General features: G+C 39.3%; 1 non-coding gene across 1 annotated transcript; it reads left to right on the forward strand.

The window, feature by feature from the left end:
• The first annotated feature begins 5,782 nt into the window (after positions 1-5,782).
• Positions 5,783-5,842, forward strand: LOC116086684. The gene has a single exon (XR_004117057.1). It is a non-coding gene; the product is annotated as a U7 small nuclear RNA (small nuclear RNA).
• Positions 5,843-13,810: the final 7,968 nt, after the last annotated feature.

Consider the following 13,810-nt stretch of genomic DNA (forward strand, 5'->3'; position numbering starts at 1 on the left):
TTTGGAGGGGAAACTGGGAATGGAGAAATTTACATGTAAATAAAGAAAATATCTAAAAAAAAAAATTGCAAGCTTCTGTAAGGCAAAGAACACTGTCAATAAAACAAAACAGCAACCAACAGATTGGGAAAAGACCTTTACCAATCCTACATCCAATAGAGGGCTAATATCCAATATATACAAAGAACTCAAAAAGCTATACTCCAGAGAACCAAATAACACTATTAAAAAATGGGATACAGAGCTAAACAGTGAATTCTCAACTGAGAAAACTCAAATGGCCAAGAAACACCTAAAGAAATGTTCAACATCCTTAGTCATCAGGGAAATGCAAATCAAAACAACCTTAAGATTCTACCTCACACCAGTCAAAATGGCTATGTTAAAAAACTCAGGTGATAGCAGATGCCTGGGAGGATGTGGAGAAAGCGGAACACTCCTCCATTGTTGGTGGGATTGTAAGCTGGTACAACCACTCTGGAAATCAGTTCCTCAGATATAGTACTACCTGAGGACCCAGTTATATCACTTCTGGGCATATACCCATTAGACACTCCAACATGTAATAAGGGCACATGCTCCACTATGTTCATAGCAGCCATATTTATAATAGTGAGAAGTGGAAACAACCCAGATGTCCCTCAACAGAGGAATGGATAGAGAAAATCTGGCACATTTACACAATAGAGTGCTACTCAGATATTAAAAACAATGAGTTCATGAAATTCTTAGGCATATGGATGGAACTAGAAAATGTCATCCTGAGTCAGGTAACCTAGTCACAAAAAACACACATAGTATGCACTCACTGATAAGCACAATAGCTTGGAATACCCAAGATACAATTCACAGACCATATGAAGCTCAAGAAGAAAGAAAACCAAAGTGTGGATGCATCCGTGATTATCAGTGATACCTAGAAGGAGGAACAAAATACTCACAGGGGAAATATGCAGACAATGTGTGGAGCAGAGACTGAAGGAAAGGCCATCCAGAAACTGCTCCACCTGGGAATCCATCTAATATACAGTAGTCAATCTGAACACTATTGAGGATGCTGGGAAGTGCTTGCTGACAGGAGCCTAACATTGCTATCTCCTGAGAGGCTTTGCCAGAGCCTTACAAATACAGAGGTGGATGCTCACAGCCAACCATTGGACTGAGTGCAGGGTCCCAGATGGAGGAGTTGGAGAATGGACTAAAAAAGCTGCAGTGGTTTGCAGCCTCGTTGGGAGAGCAACAGTGTCAATTGGCCAGACCTCCCAGAGCTCCCATGGACTGGACCACCAACCAAAGAGTACACATGAAAGGATCCATGGCTCAGGTCTCATACGTGGCAGAGGATGGTCTTGTTGGACATCAGTGGGAGGAGTGGCCCTTGGTCCTGTGGGGGTTTGATGCCCCAGTGTCGGGGAATGCCAGGGCAGGAAGGGAGGAGTAGGTGGGTTGGTGGCGGAGCACACTCATTGAGGCAGAGAGAGGGGGTATGGGATAGAGGTTTTTTGGAGGGGAAATCTAAAAAAGGGATAACATTTGAAATGTAAATAAAGAAAATATCCAATAAAAAAAGAAAAACACCAAAAAACAAAAACATAACAAATCCATCACTGAGACACTATTTCTCCCAATTCTGATTCCATCATCTCTAGCAAATACATCAAAATCATCTTCCATATGAAAATACTTTAAATATTTGTTGACAGCAGTTTGTCTCTCTTGAGTCTTCCTGAATCAGAATCTTATTATGTTAACAAAAACATGCAGTAAATTCTCTGTGATGTTTATCATAGTAAAGAGAAGCATACATGCCCACGCTATCCACTCATATGCACAGGAATACATATCCACATGCTCACACATGTTCACATGTACCTACATATGCATACACTTCACATATATGCATATATTCATGCATGTACACATTGCATAGTCATATATATGCACATATACATTCACATACAAAAACATCCAAACACATACAACATGCAAACACATGCACACCCACATATGCATCTGGTAAGGCATATATATGCATATCCATATACATACATACACACAGGCACATACATGTACACATATGCACACATTTACTCATGCACAGATACACATGAACATCCATGCATGTATATATAAACTTGTACATACCTGCACATATGCACTTTCCTTGAGATGAGAAAGCTGAGCTGTTTGTGTTCTGTCTTCAATTCTCCTTCTCACCTTCTCAAGCTATTCGGTCACAGGGTCATATCCTCTGCTCCACCATATACCTCCTAAGTGATGCAGCAGCAGAATCACGAAGGTACTGCATGGCTACTCTCAGACTCTAAGCCTCCTGGGTTGAAATCTACTGCTCAAAGGTTTAGCTCCCTTAGACAAATTTCTTAGTCAAAAAGTTATCTAAGTAGGCCTGTGATCTCAGCTACTCAAAAGGCTGAGGTCGGCTTGCCTGGGCTTTAGAATCAGTTCAATATCAGGGTGTGAAACAGCAAAGCCCACAAAAAGAAAAAGTCAAAAAAGGATTGGCACAGCTCAGAGACAGTGCAACTCTTCAAATACACACAACACTCTGGATGCAGTGAGGAAGTAATGGCACCAGTTTATAAAATTGTTTGGGAAGGAAGTTTAGGTTTTTTCCACTTCCTAGCTATTCTTAACAGAGGAAGTGAGCATGGCCAAAGTGTCTGTGGAGTAGGATGAAAAGTCCTCTGAGTATATGCCAAGGAGTGTTAGAGTTGGATCATATGATACATTTACTTGAATTTTTGAGGACTCTACACACTGATTTCCACAAATGGCTACACCAGTCTGCCCTCTCACAGTGAAGGAGGTTTCCCTTTGCCTATAACCTTTCTAGCATTTATGATCAGGTGTTCTGTTAAAATGGCCATTCTGACTGGGGTAAGAGGAAATATTTCAGAGTTGCTTTAATTTTAATTTGCATTGCCCAAATTGCTAATGATGTTTAACATTTCTAAGGATATTTCTTAACCTTTTTCATTTTTTTATTGAGACCCCTATTTAGATCCTAAGCCTATTATTGATAGGATCATTTGTTTCCTTGATTGTTTTGTTTTCTTGTTTTGTTTTATTTTTAGTTCTTTGTATATTCTAGATGTTAATCTTCTATCAGATGTGTAGCTACAACACTTCTCTTCCACTCTGTACCTGTTCAGAATCACTTTTAGTTTTATGAGGTTCCATTTGTCAATTGTTGACCTTAATTCAATACACACACACACACACACACACACACACACACACACACACACACACATATATATTTGGCTATAAAGAAAAATAAAATCATGAAATCTGCAAATGAATGGATGAATCTAAAAACAATTATATTGAGTGAGGTAACCTAGACCCAGAAAGACAAATACTGCATGTTTTCTTTCATCTGCAGTTCCTGTCTGTAAAACTTCAGATATTATTATTCAATGTGAAGTTACCACAGAAAATGGACCATGGGAGTGGGGGATGAGAGGCATGTGATATGAAGAGAGAAATGGAGAAAAGAGGAAGGAGATTCTAACAGAATTGGGAGGAAGGTCAGATCAGAAAAATGAAGGAGGGACAAACATAGAAGCTGTTTCATAAAGAGGCAAGTAATTACATTATTTTATATTTACTTAGAAGTTATACATAAATGTACATCATACATACATAATATATACATAATACATAATACATAATACATACATACATACATACATACATGAAGCTATGATACTTGGACTGACAACACTCCCCAGAAGAACCATAAACTAACAAAAATCCCAATACCAGTCTTAAGAAGAGAACCTCCTTGAATGTTGGCCATGGTAGTAGAAATAACTATAGGGTATTACTGTTACCTTGGATGGTTCTCAGAGGTTGAAGGTCACAGGTCTGAAATTATTTGACCTGGAGCTAAACTAAACACCTTGTTGTGGTCTAGCCTCCATAGTACCAGAAAGCACTATGTAAGCTGCCAAGGGAGGGAAACAATTAATAGTTAGTTCTCCCAGCTGTGACACCTATGATCCAACAATGATCAGCATGGCAAGACATTCAAAAAGGTACAATAGTGACACTCACAGGCTGGTGGTTACCAACAGCTATCCAAGTGAACTTAGGGCCTCCCAACAGTAGAGAAATCATGCCTGTTACTAGAAACCCAGTGAACGTCCTGGGGCTTCTTAGATGATTGCCTACTAGCCTCACTTGGCTAGGTTAGCAGAATTCCTTTAATATATTCTAAACCTTACTCTTTTACCCACAGATAAGTGCAGCTATCACTTTAAAGAAGCTTCTCTATATAGCAAATGAAGATGATCACAGACGATCACAATGCAGAGATCAACCAGCCTAAGTGGTTACATCTGTAGCCCAGATTCAACATCTATGTCTTAGAGGTTCTAGCATGGCTCTTGCAATGGATGGTGTAACATGATTTCCTGCCCCTAGAGCACAACCAGCAGGGCATGGGCCTCCACAAGCATTGACAGTTGTTGGGCATAAGTCTTGTTTGTAAGATAATATACATATTTCCTTGTTCCTCCTTTTGATGAATGTCCTTCTTGTTAATGTTAATGACTCCATGATAATCAGAGTCCAGAGATGAAGGTGTGGCTAATGTCTCAGCAAAATGGTAAATGCTGGGACCTTCAGAACAGCCCTTAAGGGTGAGGGAAAGAAGTCTAAAAACTTGAGTTTGACAATATATAATTTCTCAATTATGCAAAATATAAAAATGAAATATGAATTATATGAGGAACTTCACAAATCTAAAAGGATGGAGGCAGCTACACTATGAGCCAGCTTATCAGAAAGATACAAAGTCAGGTAGATACAAATGCAGGCAGATTCCTGAGGTCAGGGTAATCCTAGGACAGAGCTAATTTAGGATGGGTTGGGATAGTAATTTCAGGACAAGGTCTCACACAGCTTAATTTTCAAAGGAAGGCTGATCTCTGAATTCTTTTGCAATGTTAAAAAAATGTTAAAAAAAGAAAAAAGAAAATACTTGCTATCTTTTTCCTAAGAGTCAAAGGGTCAAGGAATGCTGATTCCTGGGATTGTCAAAAGGGAACCTGAAATACATAATTGAATTGATATATAAGTAAAAACTGATTTTTGGTCTGTGTGAGATGAGCCGGTGTAAGATTCTGATGAGCCTTGACTAGCAGGGACCCCCAAGTGAACAAGTGGAGACAGGGATCAATGCAAAAGCAAGAGGAATTTATTGTTCCAACTTGTTGGGTGTTGTCTGCACACGGAGAGGCAGCGACTTCCAAGCAGTTTTGTACAGAACAGCAGCCATTAGGTACAATACAATTGGCAGAATGGTGTGACTTTTAAACTGATTGGTCTTTAGGGAATGAGGTAGCAAGGGGTAGGGCATGGTCAGTTCCCCCAGTGGCCTTCAAGGAGGGGAGGGATGTCTACCTGTTCTCTGTCCTGTCTCTTCTAGGAGGGAGGGTTGTGATGGAATTTTCCAACAGCTCTGAGCTAACCTCTTCACTGGCAGAAAGTGATAGATATTCCTTTTTAGATTTTTTTTCTAGTGAGAGCTGAGCTGTCTGGAGACCTCTGGGGAGTGAACACAGATCTTCAATAATTTTCTCTAGCCAGATTTCTGATTTTAGTTGAAAAATCAATGGGGAACAAACACAGGTCTTTTGGAATTTTTCATAGCTCTTTTGGAATTTTTTGGTCAGAAATCCTAAGAATTACTTAAAGAGCTGACACTGTTCTTTTAGAATGTTCTCTAGCAGCCATCCAGAGAAGGCTGTCTGAAGAGTAAATACAGCTCTTTTAGAATTTTTTCTGGCTTTCTGATTTTGACTGGAAAACCCAAGAATTACTTTTTTTTTAAACAAAATTTATGACTTAGTTGGAAGATCCAAAAATGTTTTATAGCAGCTTTTCTGACTTTGGTCAGAAAACTATCCAGAGAGCTTTTAGAATTTTAACTAGCAGAGAGAGCTGTCTTGAGCAGAAACTTATCTGTCTCAACCAGAGAGTTTTTGTTAAATATCAAGAAAAAGCTGTTGAGAGCAGATCAGTACACACAGACAGAACAGTCTGAGAGCAGATCAGTACACACAGAACAGTCTGAGAGCAGATCAGTACACACAGACAGAACAGTCTGAGAGCAGATAAGTACACACAGACAGAACAATCTGAAGAGCCATCTTCAGCAGGCTACAGAGCTAAGAGCTATCTATAGAGAGCTGCTTAGGGAGCCAGCTCAAGCAGAACACAGGTCATCCCCTTAGACCCATGATTTAACTTCCCGTCATTTGTTTTTGCTCCCAGACACCTCTTCTCTCAGGGACCTGAACCTAGCAGAGGCTAGTCCTTGGCAGAAAATATCAAGGGAAGGGTTGTGTCAAGATTGAAAGAGCTAGAAAGTCTGCTGTGAAACAGTCCGCCCTAGAAATGGCAGCATAGACAGGACCCGAATAATGACAGTGTCAACAGACATAGCAATGCAAAAGGGAGAAGAATCTCACAGGATCCTACCCCTAAACAAAGAATCATAGACAGCTAATGGCTACTGAGGCACAGAGAATTAGCCCCTGATTGCCTGTCTATACAAAGTGGTCAGCCCTGAAGCCATAGAAACACAAGCAACAAAACTGTGCTCAGCAGCTTGTACTTCAATATTTGTAACAATAACAAAGAAAAGGAAGCTATCGGTTTGACAGTACAACATGGGAGGGAGTTGAGCCAAGGAAGCTGGAGAGACGAAAAGGAAGAGGAAAGTGGTATAACTGTATTTTAATTAAAAATTAACAAATAAAAATTTTAAGAAAATAAAACAAAATTATTAAATTTGCTGATTAAATTTATATAAAGTAAGAAAACAGTGCCTGTTTTTATTTTCTTCAGGTTTTTTTTATTGTATATTTTCTATATGTACATTTCAAATGTTATCCCCTTTCCCGGTTTCACCCCCTCCCAGAAACCCCCTAACCCATCCCCCTTTAACTTCTAAGAGGGTGTTCCCTTTTCCAAGAAGGACCGAAGCACCCAAACATTGGTATTCCTTCTTTTGAGCTTCGTGTAGTCTGTGAATTGTATGTTGGGTATTCTGAGCTTTTGGGCTAATATCCACTTATCAGTGAGTGCATACCATGTGTGTTTTTGTGACTAGGTTACCTGACTCAGAATGATATTTTCTAGTTTCATTCACTTGCCTAAGAATTTCATGAAGTCTTGTTTTCAATAGTACTCCGTTGCATAAATACACCACATTTTCTGTATCTAATCCTCTGTTGAAGGACATCTGGATTCTTTCCAGGTTCTGACTATTATAAATAAGGCTGATATGAACATAGTAGAGCATGTGTCCTGGTTATATGTTGGAGAATCTTTTGGGTATATATATATATATATATATATATATATATATGCCCAGGAGTGGTACAGCTGGGTAACACTATGTCCTACTTTCAGAGGAACTGCCAGACTGACTTCCAGAGTGGTTGTATCAGCCTACAATCCCACCAACAATGAAGGATGTTCTTCTTTCTCCACATCCTCACAGGCATGTGCTGTCACCTGAGTTTTTGAACTTAGCCATTGTGACTGGTGTGAGGTAGAATCTCAGGGTTGTTTTGACTTGCATTTCCTTGATGACTAAGGATGTTGAACAGTTCTTTAGGTGCTTCTCATCCATTCGAAATTCCTTAGTTGAAAATTCTTTGTTTAGCTCTGTACCCCAAGTTTTATTAAGGTTATTTGATTCTCTGGAGTCTAACTTCTTGAGTTTTTGTATATATTGGATATTAGCCCTCTATTGGATGTAGGATTGATAAAGATCTTTACCTAATCTGTTGGCTGCCATTTTGTCCTATTGACAGTGTCTTTTGCCTTACAGAAATTTTACAATATAAAATTGTGAGGTCCCATTTGTCAATTCTTGATCTTAGAGCATAAATCATTGGTGTTCTGTTCAGGAAATTTTCTCCTGTGTTCATGTGTTTGAGGCTCTTCCTCACTTTCTCCTCTATAAGTTTCAGTGTATCCGGTTTTATGTGGAGGTCCTTGATCCACTTCGACTTGAGCTTTGTACAAGGAGATAAGAATGGGTCAATTTGAAGTTTTCTATATGCTAACTGCCAGTAGCCAGCACCATCTGTTGAAAATGCTGTCTTTTTTCCACTGCATGATTTTAGCTCCTTTGTCAAAAATCAAGTGATCATAAATGTATGGGTTCATTTCTGGGACTTCAATTCTTTTCCATTGATCTTCCTGCCTGTCTCTGTACCAGTACCATAGAGTTTTGTTTTGTTTTGTTTTGTTTGGTTTGGTTTTGTTTTGTTTGGTTTGGTTTGGTTTGGTTTGGTTTGGTTTGGTTTTGTTTTGTTTTGTCACTATTGCTCTGTAATACAGCTTGGTGGCAGGCATGGTGATTCCACCAGAGGTTCCTTTATTGTTGAGAATAATTTTCGCTCTCCTGGGTTTTTTGTTATTCCAAATAAATTTGCAAATTGCTCTTTCTAACTCTCTGAATAATTGATTTGGAATTTTGATGGGGATTGCATTGAATTTGTAGATCGTTTTTGGCATGATAGCCATCTTTACTATATTAATCCTGCCAGTCCATAAGCATGGGAGATCTTTCCATCTTCTTCCAATTCTTTCTTCAGAGACATGAAGTTCTTATCATACAGATCTTTAACTTCCTTGGTTAGAGTCACACCAAGGTATGTAATATTATTTGGACTATTGTGAAGGGTATCATATCCCAAATTTCTTTCTCAGCCTGTTTATCCTTTGATTATAGGAATGCTGCTGATTTGTTTGAGTAAATTTTATATCTAGCCATTTTGCTGAAGTTGTTTATCAGCTTTAGGAGTTCTCTGAAGGAGAACATCACTTAAGTATATGATCATATCATCTTCAAATTGTGACATTTTGACTTCTTTCCAATTTGAATCCCTTTGGCCACCATTTGTTGTCTGATTGCTCTAGCTAGAACTTCAAGTACTATATTAAATAGAAATGGAGAGAGAGGGCAGCCTTGTCTAGTCCCTGATTTTAGTGCGATTGCTTCAAGTTTCTCTCCATTTAGTTTGATGTTGGCTACTGTTTTGTTGTATATTGCTTTACTGTGTTTAGGTATGGGCCTTGAATTCCTGATCTTTCCAGGACTTTTAGCATGAAGGAATGTTGCATTTCATCAAATGCTTTTTCAGCATCTAATGAAACGATCATGTGTTTTTTTTTCCTTTGAGTTTGTTTATGTAGTGGATCACCTTGATGGATCTCCATATATTGAACCATTTCTGCATCCCTGGGATGAAGCCTACTTGATTGTGGTGAATGATCATTTTGATGTGTTCTTGGATTTGGTTGGCAAGAACTTTATTGAGTATTTTTGCATCAATGTTCATAAGGGAAATTGGTCTGAAGTTCTCTCTCTCTGTTGGTTCTTTGGTTTTGGTATCAGCATAATTGTGGCCTCATAGAACGAATTGGGTAGTGTTCCTGCTGGTTCTATTTTGTGGAATAGTTTGAAGAGTATTGGTATTTGGTCTTATATGAAGGTCTGATAAAATTCTCCTATATACCCTCTGGTCTTGGACTTTGCTTGGCTGGGAGACTATTAATAACTGCTTCTATTTCTTTAGGAGTTATGGGACTGTTTAGATGGTTTACCTGATTCTGTTTTAACTTTGGCACCTTGTATCTGTCTAGAAAATTGTCCATTTCATCCAGATTTTCCAATTTTGTTAAGTATAAGCTTTTGTAGTAGGATCTGCTGATTTTAGAATTTCCACAATTTCCATTGTCATGTCTCCTTTTCATTTCTGATTTTATTAGTTTGGAGACTGTCTTTGTGCCCTCCGGTTAGTCTGGCTAAGGGTTAATCTATCTTGTTGATTTTCTCAAAGAACCAGCTTCTGGTTTTGTTGATTCTTTGTGTAGTTCTTTTCGTTTCTATTTGGTTGATTTCAGCCCTGAGTTTGATTATGTCCTGCCATCGACTCCCCTTCAGCACATTTGCTTCATTTGGTTCTAGAGCTTTCAGGTGTGCTGTCAAGGGTTAGTGTAGCCTCTCTCCAGTTTCTTTTTGGAGGTGTTTAGAGCTATGAGTTTTCCTCTTATCACTGCTTTCATGTGTCCCATAAGTTTTGGTATGATGTGTCTTCATTTTCATTAAATTCTAAGTAGTCTTTAATTTCTTTCTTTATTTCTTCCATGACCAAGTTATCATTGATTAGAGCATTGTTCAACTTCCGTGTAAATGTGTGCTTTCCTTTGTTTTTGTTGGTATTGAAGACCAACCTTAGTTCTGATAGGATGCCTGGAATTGTTTCAATCTTCTTCTATCTGTTGAGGCCTATTTTGTGACCGATTATATGGTCAGTTTTAGAGAAGGTACCATGAGGTACCGAGAAGAAGATATATTCTTTTGCTTTAGGATGAAATGTTCTATAAATATCTGTTAGATCCATTTGGTTCATAACTTCTGTTAGTTTCAATGTGGCTCCTTTTAATTTTGGTTTCCATGATCTGTCCATTGCTGAGAGTGGGGTGTTGAAGTCTCCCACTACTGTTGTGTGGAGTGAGATATGTGCTTTGAGCTTTAGTAAAGTTTCTTTTATGAATGTGAGTGCACTTGCATTTGGAGCATTAGACATTCAGAATTGAGAGTTCATCTTGGTAGAGTTTTCCTTTGATTAGCATGAAGTGTCCTTCCTTATCTTTTTTGATAACTTTTGGTTGAACACTGACATTGTAAGATATTAGAATGGCTACTTCAGCTTCTTTCTTGGGACCATTTGCTAGGGAAATTGTATTCCAACCTTTTCCTCTGAAGTAGTGTCTGTCTTTGTCACTGGATGTGTTTCCTGTATTCAGCAAAATGCTAGATCCTCTTTACCTCTCCAGATTTTTAGTCTATGGTTTGCTTGTTTTTTTAAAATTGGGGAACTGAGTCCATTGATGTTGAGATATTAAGGAAAAGTGATTGTTACTTCCTGTTATTTTTGTTGTTAGAGGTGGAATTATGTTTGTGTGGCTATCTTCTTTTGAGTTTCTTGAAAGATTATTTTCTTGCTTTTTCTATGGTGTAGTTTCCCTCTTTGTGTTTTCCATGTATTATCCTTTGTAGGGCAGATTTTGTGGAAAATTATTGTGTAATTGGTTTTGTTATGGAATATCTTGTATTCTCACTCTATGGTAATTGAGAGTTCTACTGGGTATAGTAAACTGGGCTTGCATTTGTGTTCTCGTAGAGTCTGTATGACATCTTCTCAGGATCTTCTAGTCTCTTATGAGAAGTCTAGTATAATTCTGATAGGTCTGCATTTATTTGTTACTTGGTAACTGATTTTAATATTCTTTTTTTGTTTAGTGCCTTTGGTGTTTTTGATTATTATGTGACAGGAGGAATTTCTTTTCTGGTCCAGTCTATTTGGAGTTCTGTAGGCTTCTTTTATGTTCAGTGTCATCTCTTTCTTTAGATTAGGGAAGTTATCTTCTATAATTCTGTTGAAGATATTTACTGGCCCTTTAAGTTAGGAATTTTCACTGTCTTCTTTACCTTTTATCCTTAGGTTTGGTCTTCTTCTTGTGTGCTGGATTTCCTGGATATTTTGGATTAGGAGCTTTTTGCATTTTATGTTTTGTTTGATTGTTATGTCAATATTTTCTATGGTATCATCTGCACCTGAGATTCTCTCTTCTATTTTGTGTATTCTGTTGGTGATGCTTGCATGTATGACTCTTGGTCTTTTTCGTAGGGTTTCTAACTCCAGGGTTGTCTCCCTTTGTGATTTCTTTATTCTTTTGATTTCCATCTTTAGATCCTGGATGGCTTTTTCATTTCCTCTACCTGTTCAGTTGTATTTTTCTGTAATTCTTTAAAGTATTTTTGTGTTTCCTCTTGAAGGGCTTCTAGCTGTTTACCTATGTTCTCCTGCATTTCTTTAAGAGAGTTATTTATGTCTTTCTTAAAGTCCTCTATCATCATCATGAGAAGTGATTTTATAATCTTGCTTTTCTCATGTGATGATGTATCCAGGACTTGCTAAGGTGGGAGAGTTGTGTTCTGATAATGTCAAGTAACCCTGGCTTCTGTTGCTTATGTTTTTATGCTTGCCTCCCTCCGTCTGGTTATTTCTAGTGCTATCTGCCCTTGCTATATTCGACTGGAGCCTGTCCTTCCTATGATCCTGGTTGTGTCAGAGCTCCTCAGAGTCCAGTTGTCTCTGTGATCCTGTGATTCTGTGATCCTATGATCCTGAGATCCTAGGTGTGTCAGAGCTCCAGAGAATCAAGCTGCCTTTGGGCCCCTGAGATGCTGATATGAACACGCTCCTCGGATCCTTGGATCCTATGATCCTGGGTGTGTTAGAGCGCCCGGGAGTGAATCTTTCTCTGGGTGTTGTGGGACTGGCTGCAGAGTTTACATCCAAGGTCTGCTCAGGGCACCCACCCAGACTGGAAGGAACCCATTCTACTTGTGGAGTTTCTGTGTGCCTGGGTCCCACTGGTCCCAGTTACTCCTGGTTTTAGGGCAGATGTTATATCCTCCTCACCTCTGATCCTATGATTCTGGGTGTATTAGAGTGCCTGGGAATGGAGCTTCCTCTAGGTGTTGTGGGACTGGCTCAACAGTGCCTGTTTTATGTATTTGTTTGTATTTACCTTCTTTTTTTAAATTTATTCTTCATTTATGCAATACATTGAGACCACAGTCTCCCCTCCATCCAAATCCATTCCTGCCAGTCCCTCCCCCAGTTCCATTCTCTCCCGGATCTGATTCTCTTTTGTTTCCCTTCAAAAAAGAGCAGGCCTCCCAGTGAAATCAACTGAACATGGCATAACAAGATACAATAAGACTAGGCACAAACTGTCATAGCAAGGCTAAACATGGATATCCAGTAGGGGGAAAAGGGGCCCAAGAGCAGGCAAAAAGTCAGAGACAGCCCTCACCATTAGGAGTTAGTGGGAGTCCCACACAAACAGCAAGGTGGCAGTCAAATATGTAGAGGAAGGACCTAGCATAGACCTTGCAAGATCCTTGACTGCTGGTTCAGTCTCCATGAGCCCCTATGACCTCTTCTTAGTTGATTCTATGGGCAGTGTTATCCTGGTGTCCTAGTCTCCTCTGGCTCATACAATTCTTCCTTCCTTGTCTTCTTTGAGGTTCCCAGAGCTCTGCCTAATGTTTGACTGTGGGTCTCTGCATCTGCTTCCATCAGCTGCTAGGTGAAGTCTCTGATGACAATGGGACAAAGCAGGCACCAACAATCTAACAGACTATATAGAAATTCTTTCATTGACTCTTTTTTTGACAGTCATGTTTGGTTGTACCTTATGTCTCAGGGACATCCAGCTTCTAGCTCCTGGCCATCCAGGCAGTATTGGGCATGGGTTCACTCTCCTGGTGTGGGCCTCAAGTCAGGCCATTCATTGGGCACTTTCACATGTTCCAACAAGCACACCTTGGAGGACAAATTGTACTTGAAGGTTTTATGGGTTGCTGTGGCAGCCCTACCACTGGAAGCCTTACCTTGGGTCTTAGTGTTTCATTGCTGTGAATAGACTCCATGACAACAGCAACTCTTCTAAAGAAAAGCATTTAATTAAGGCTAGCATATTGTTTAGAGGTGTAGTCAATTACCATCATGCCACAAATCATTTTAGCTGGTAGGCACACATAGTGCTGGAAAAGTAGCCTAGAATTCTATATTTGGATGCTTAGGCAGCAGGAAGACAGAGTGAGCTACTAGGCCTCTCTTGAGTTTCTGAAGCCTGTGACATACTTCCTCCAACAAGGCCAAGCCTCCAATAATACCACTCT

This window comes from Mastomys coucha, unplaced genomic scaffold, assembly GCF_008632895.1.
Source record: "Mastomys coucha isolate ucsf_1 unplaced genomic scaffold, UCSF_Mcou_1 pScaffold12, whole genome shotgun sequence".
NCBI lineage: Eukaryota > Metazoa > Chordata > Mammalia > Rodentia > Muridae > Mastomys > Mastomys coucha.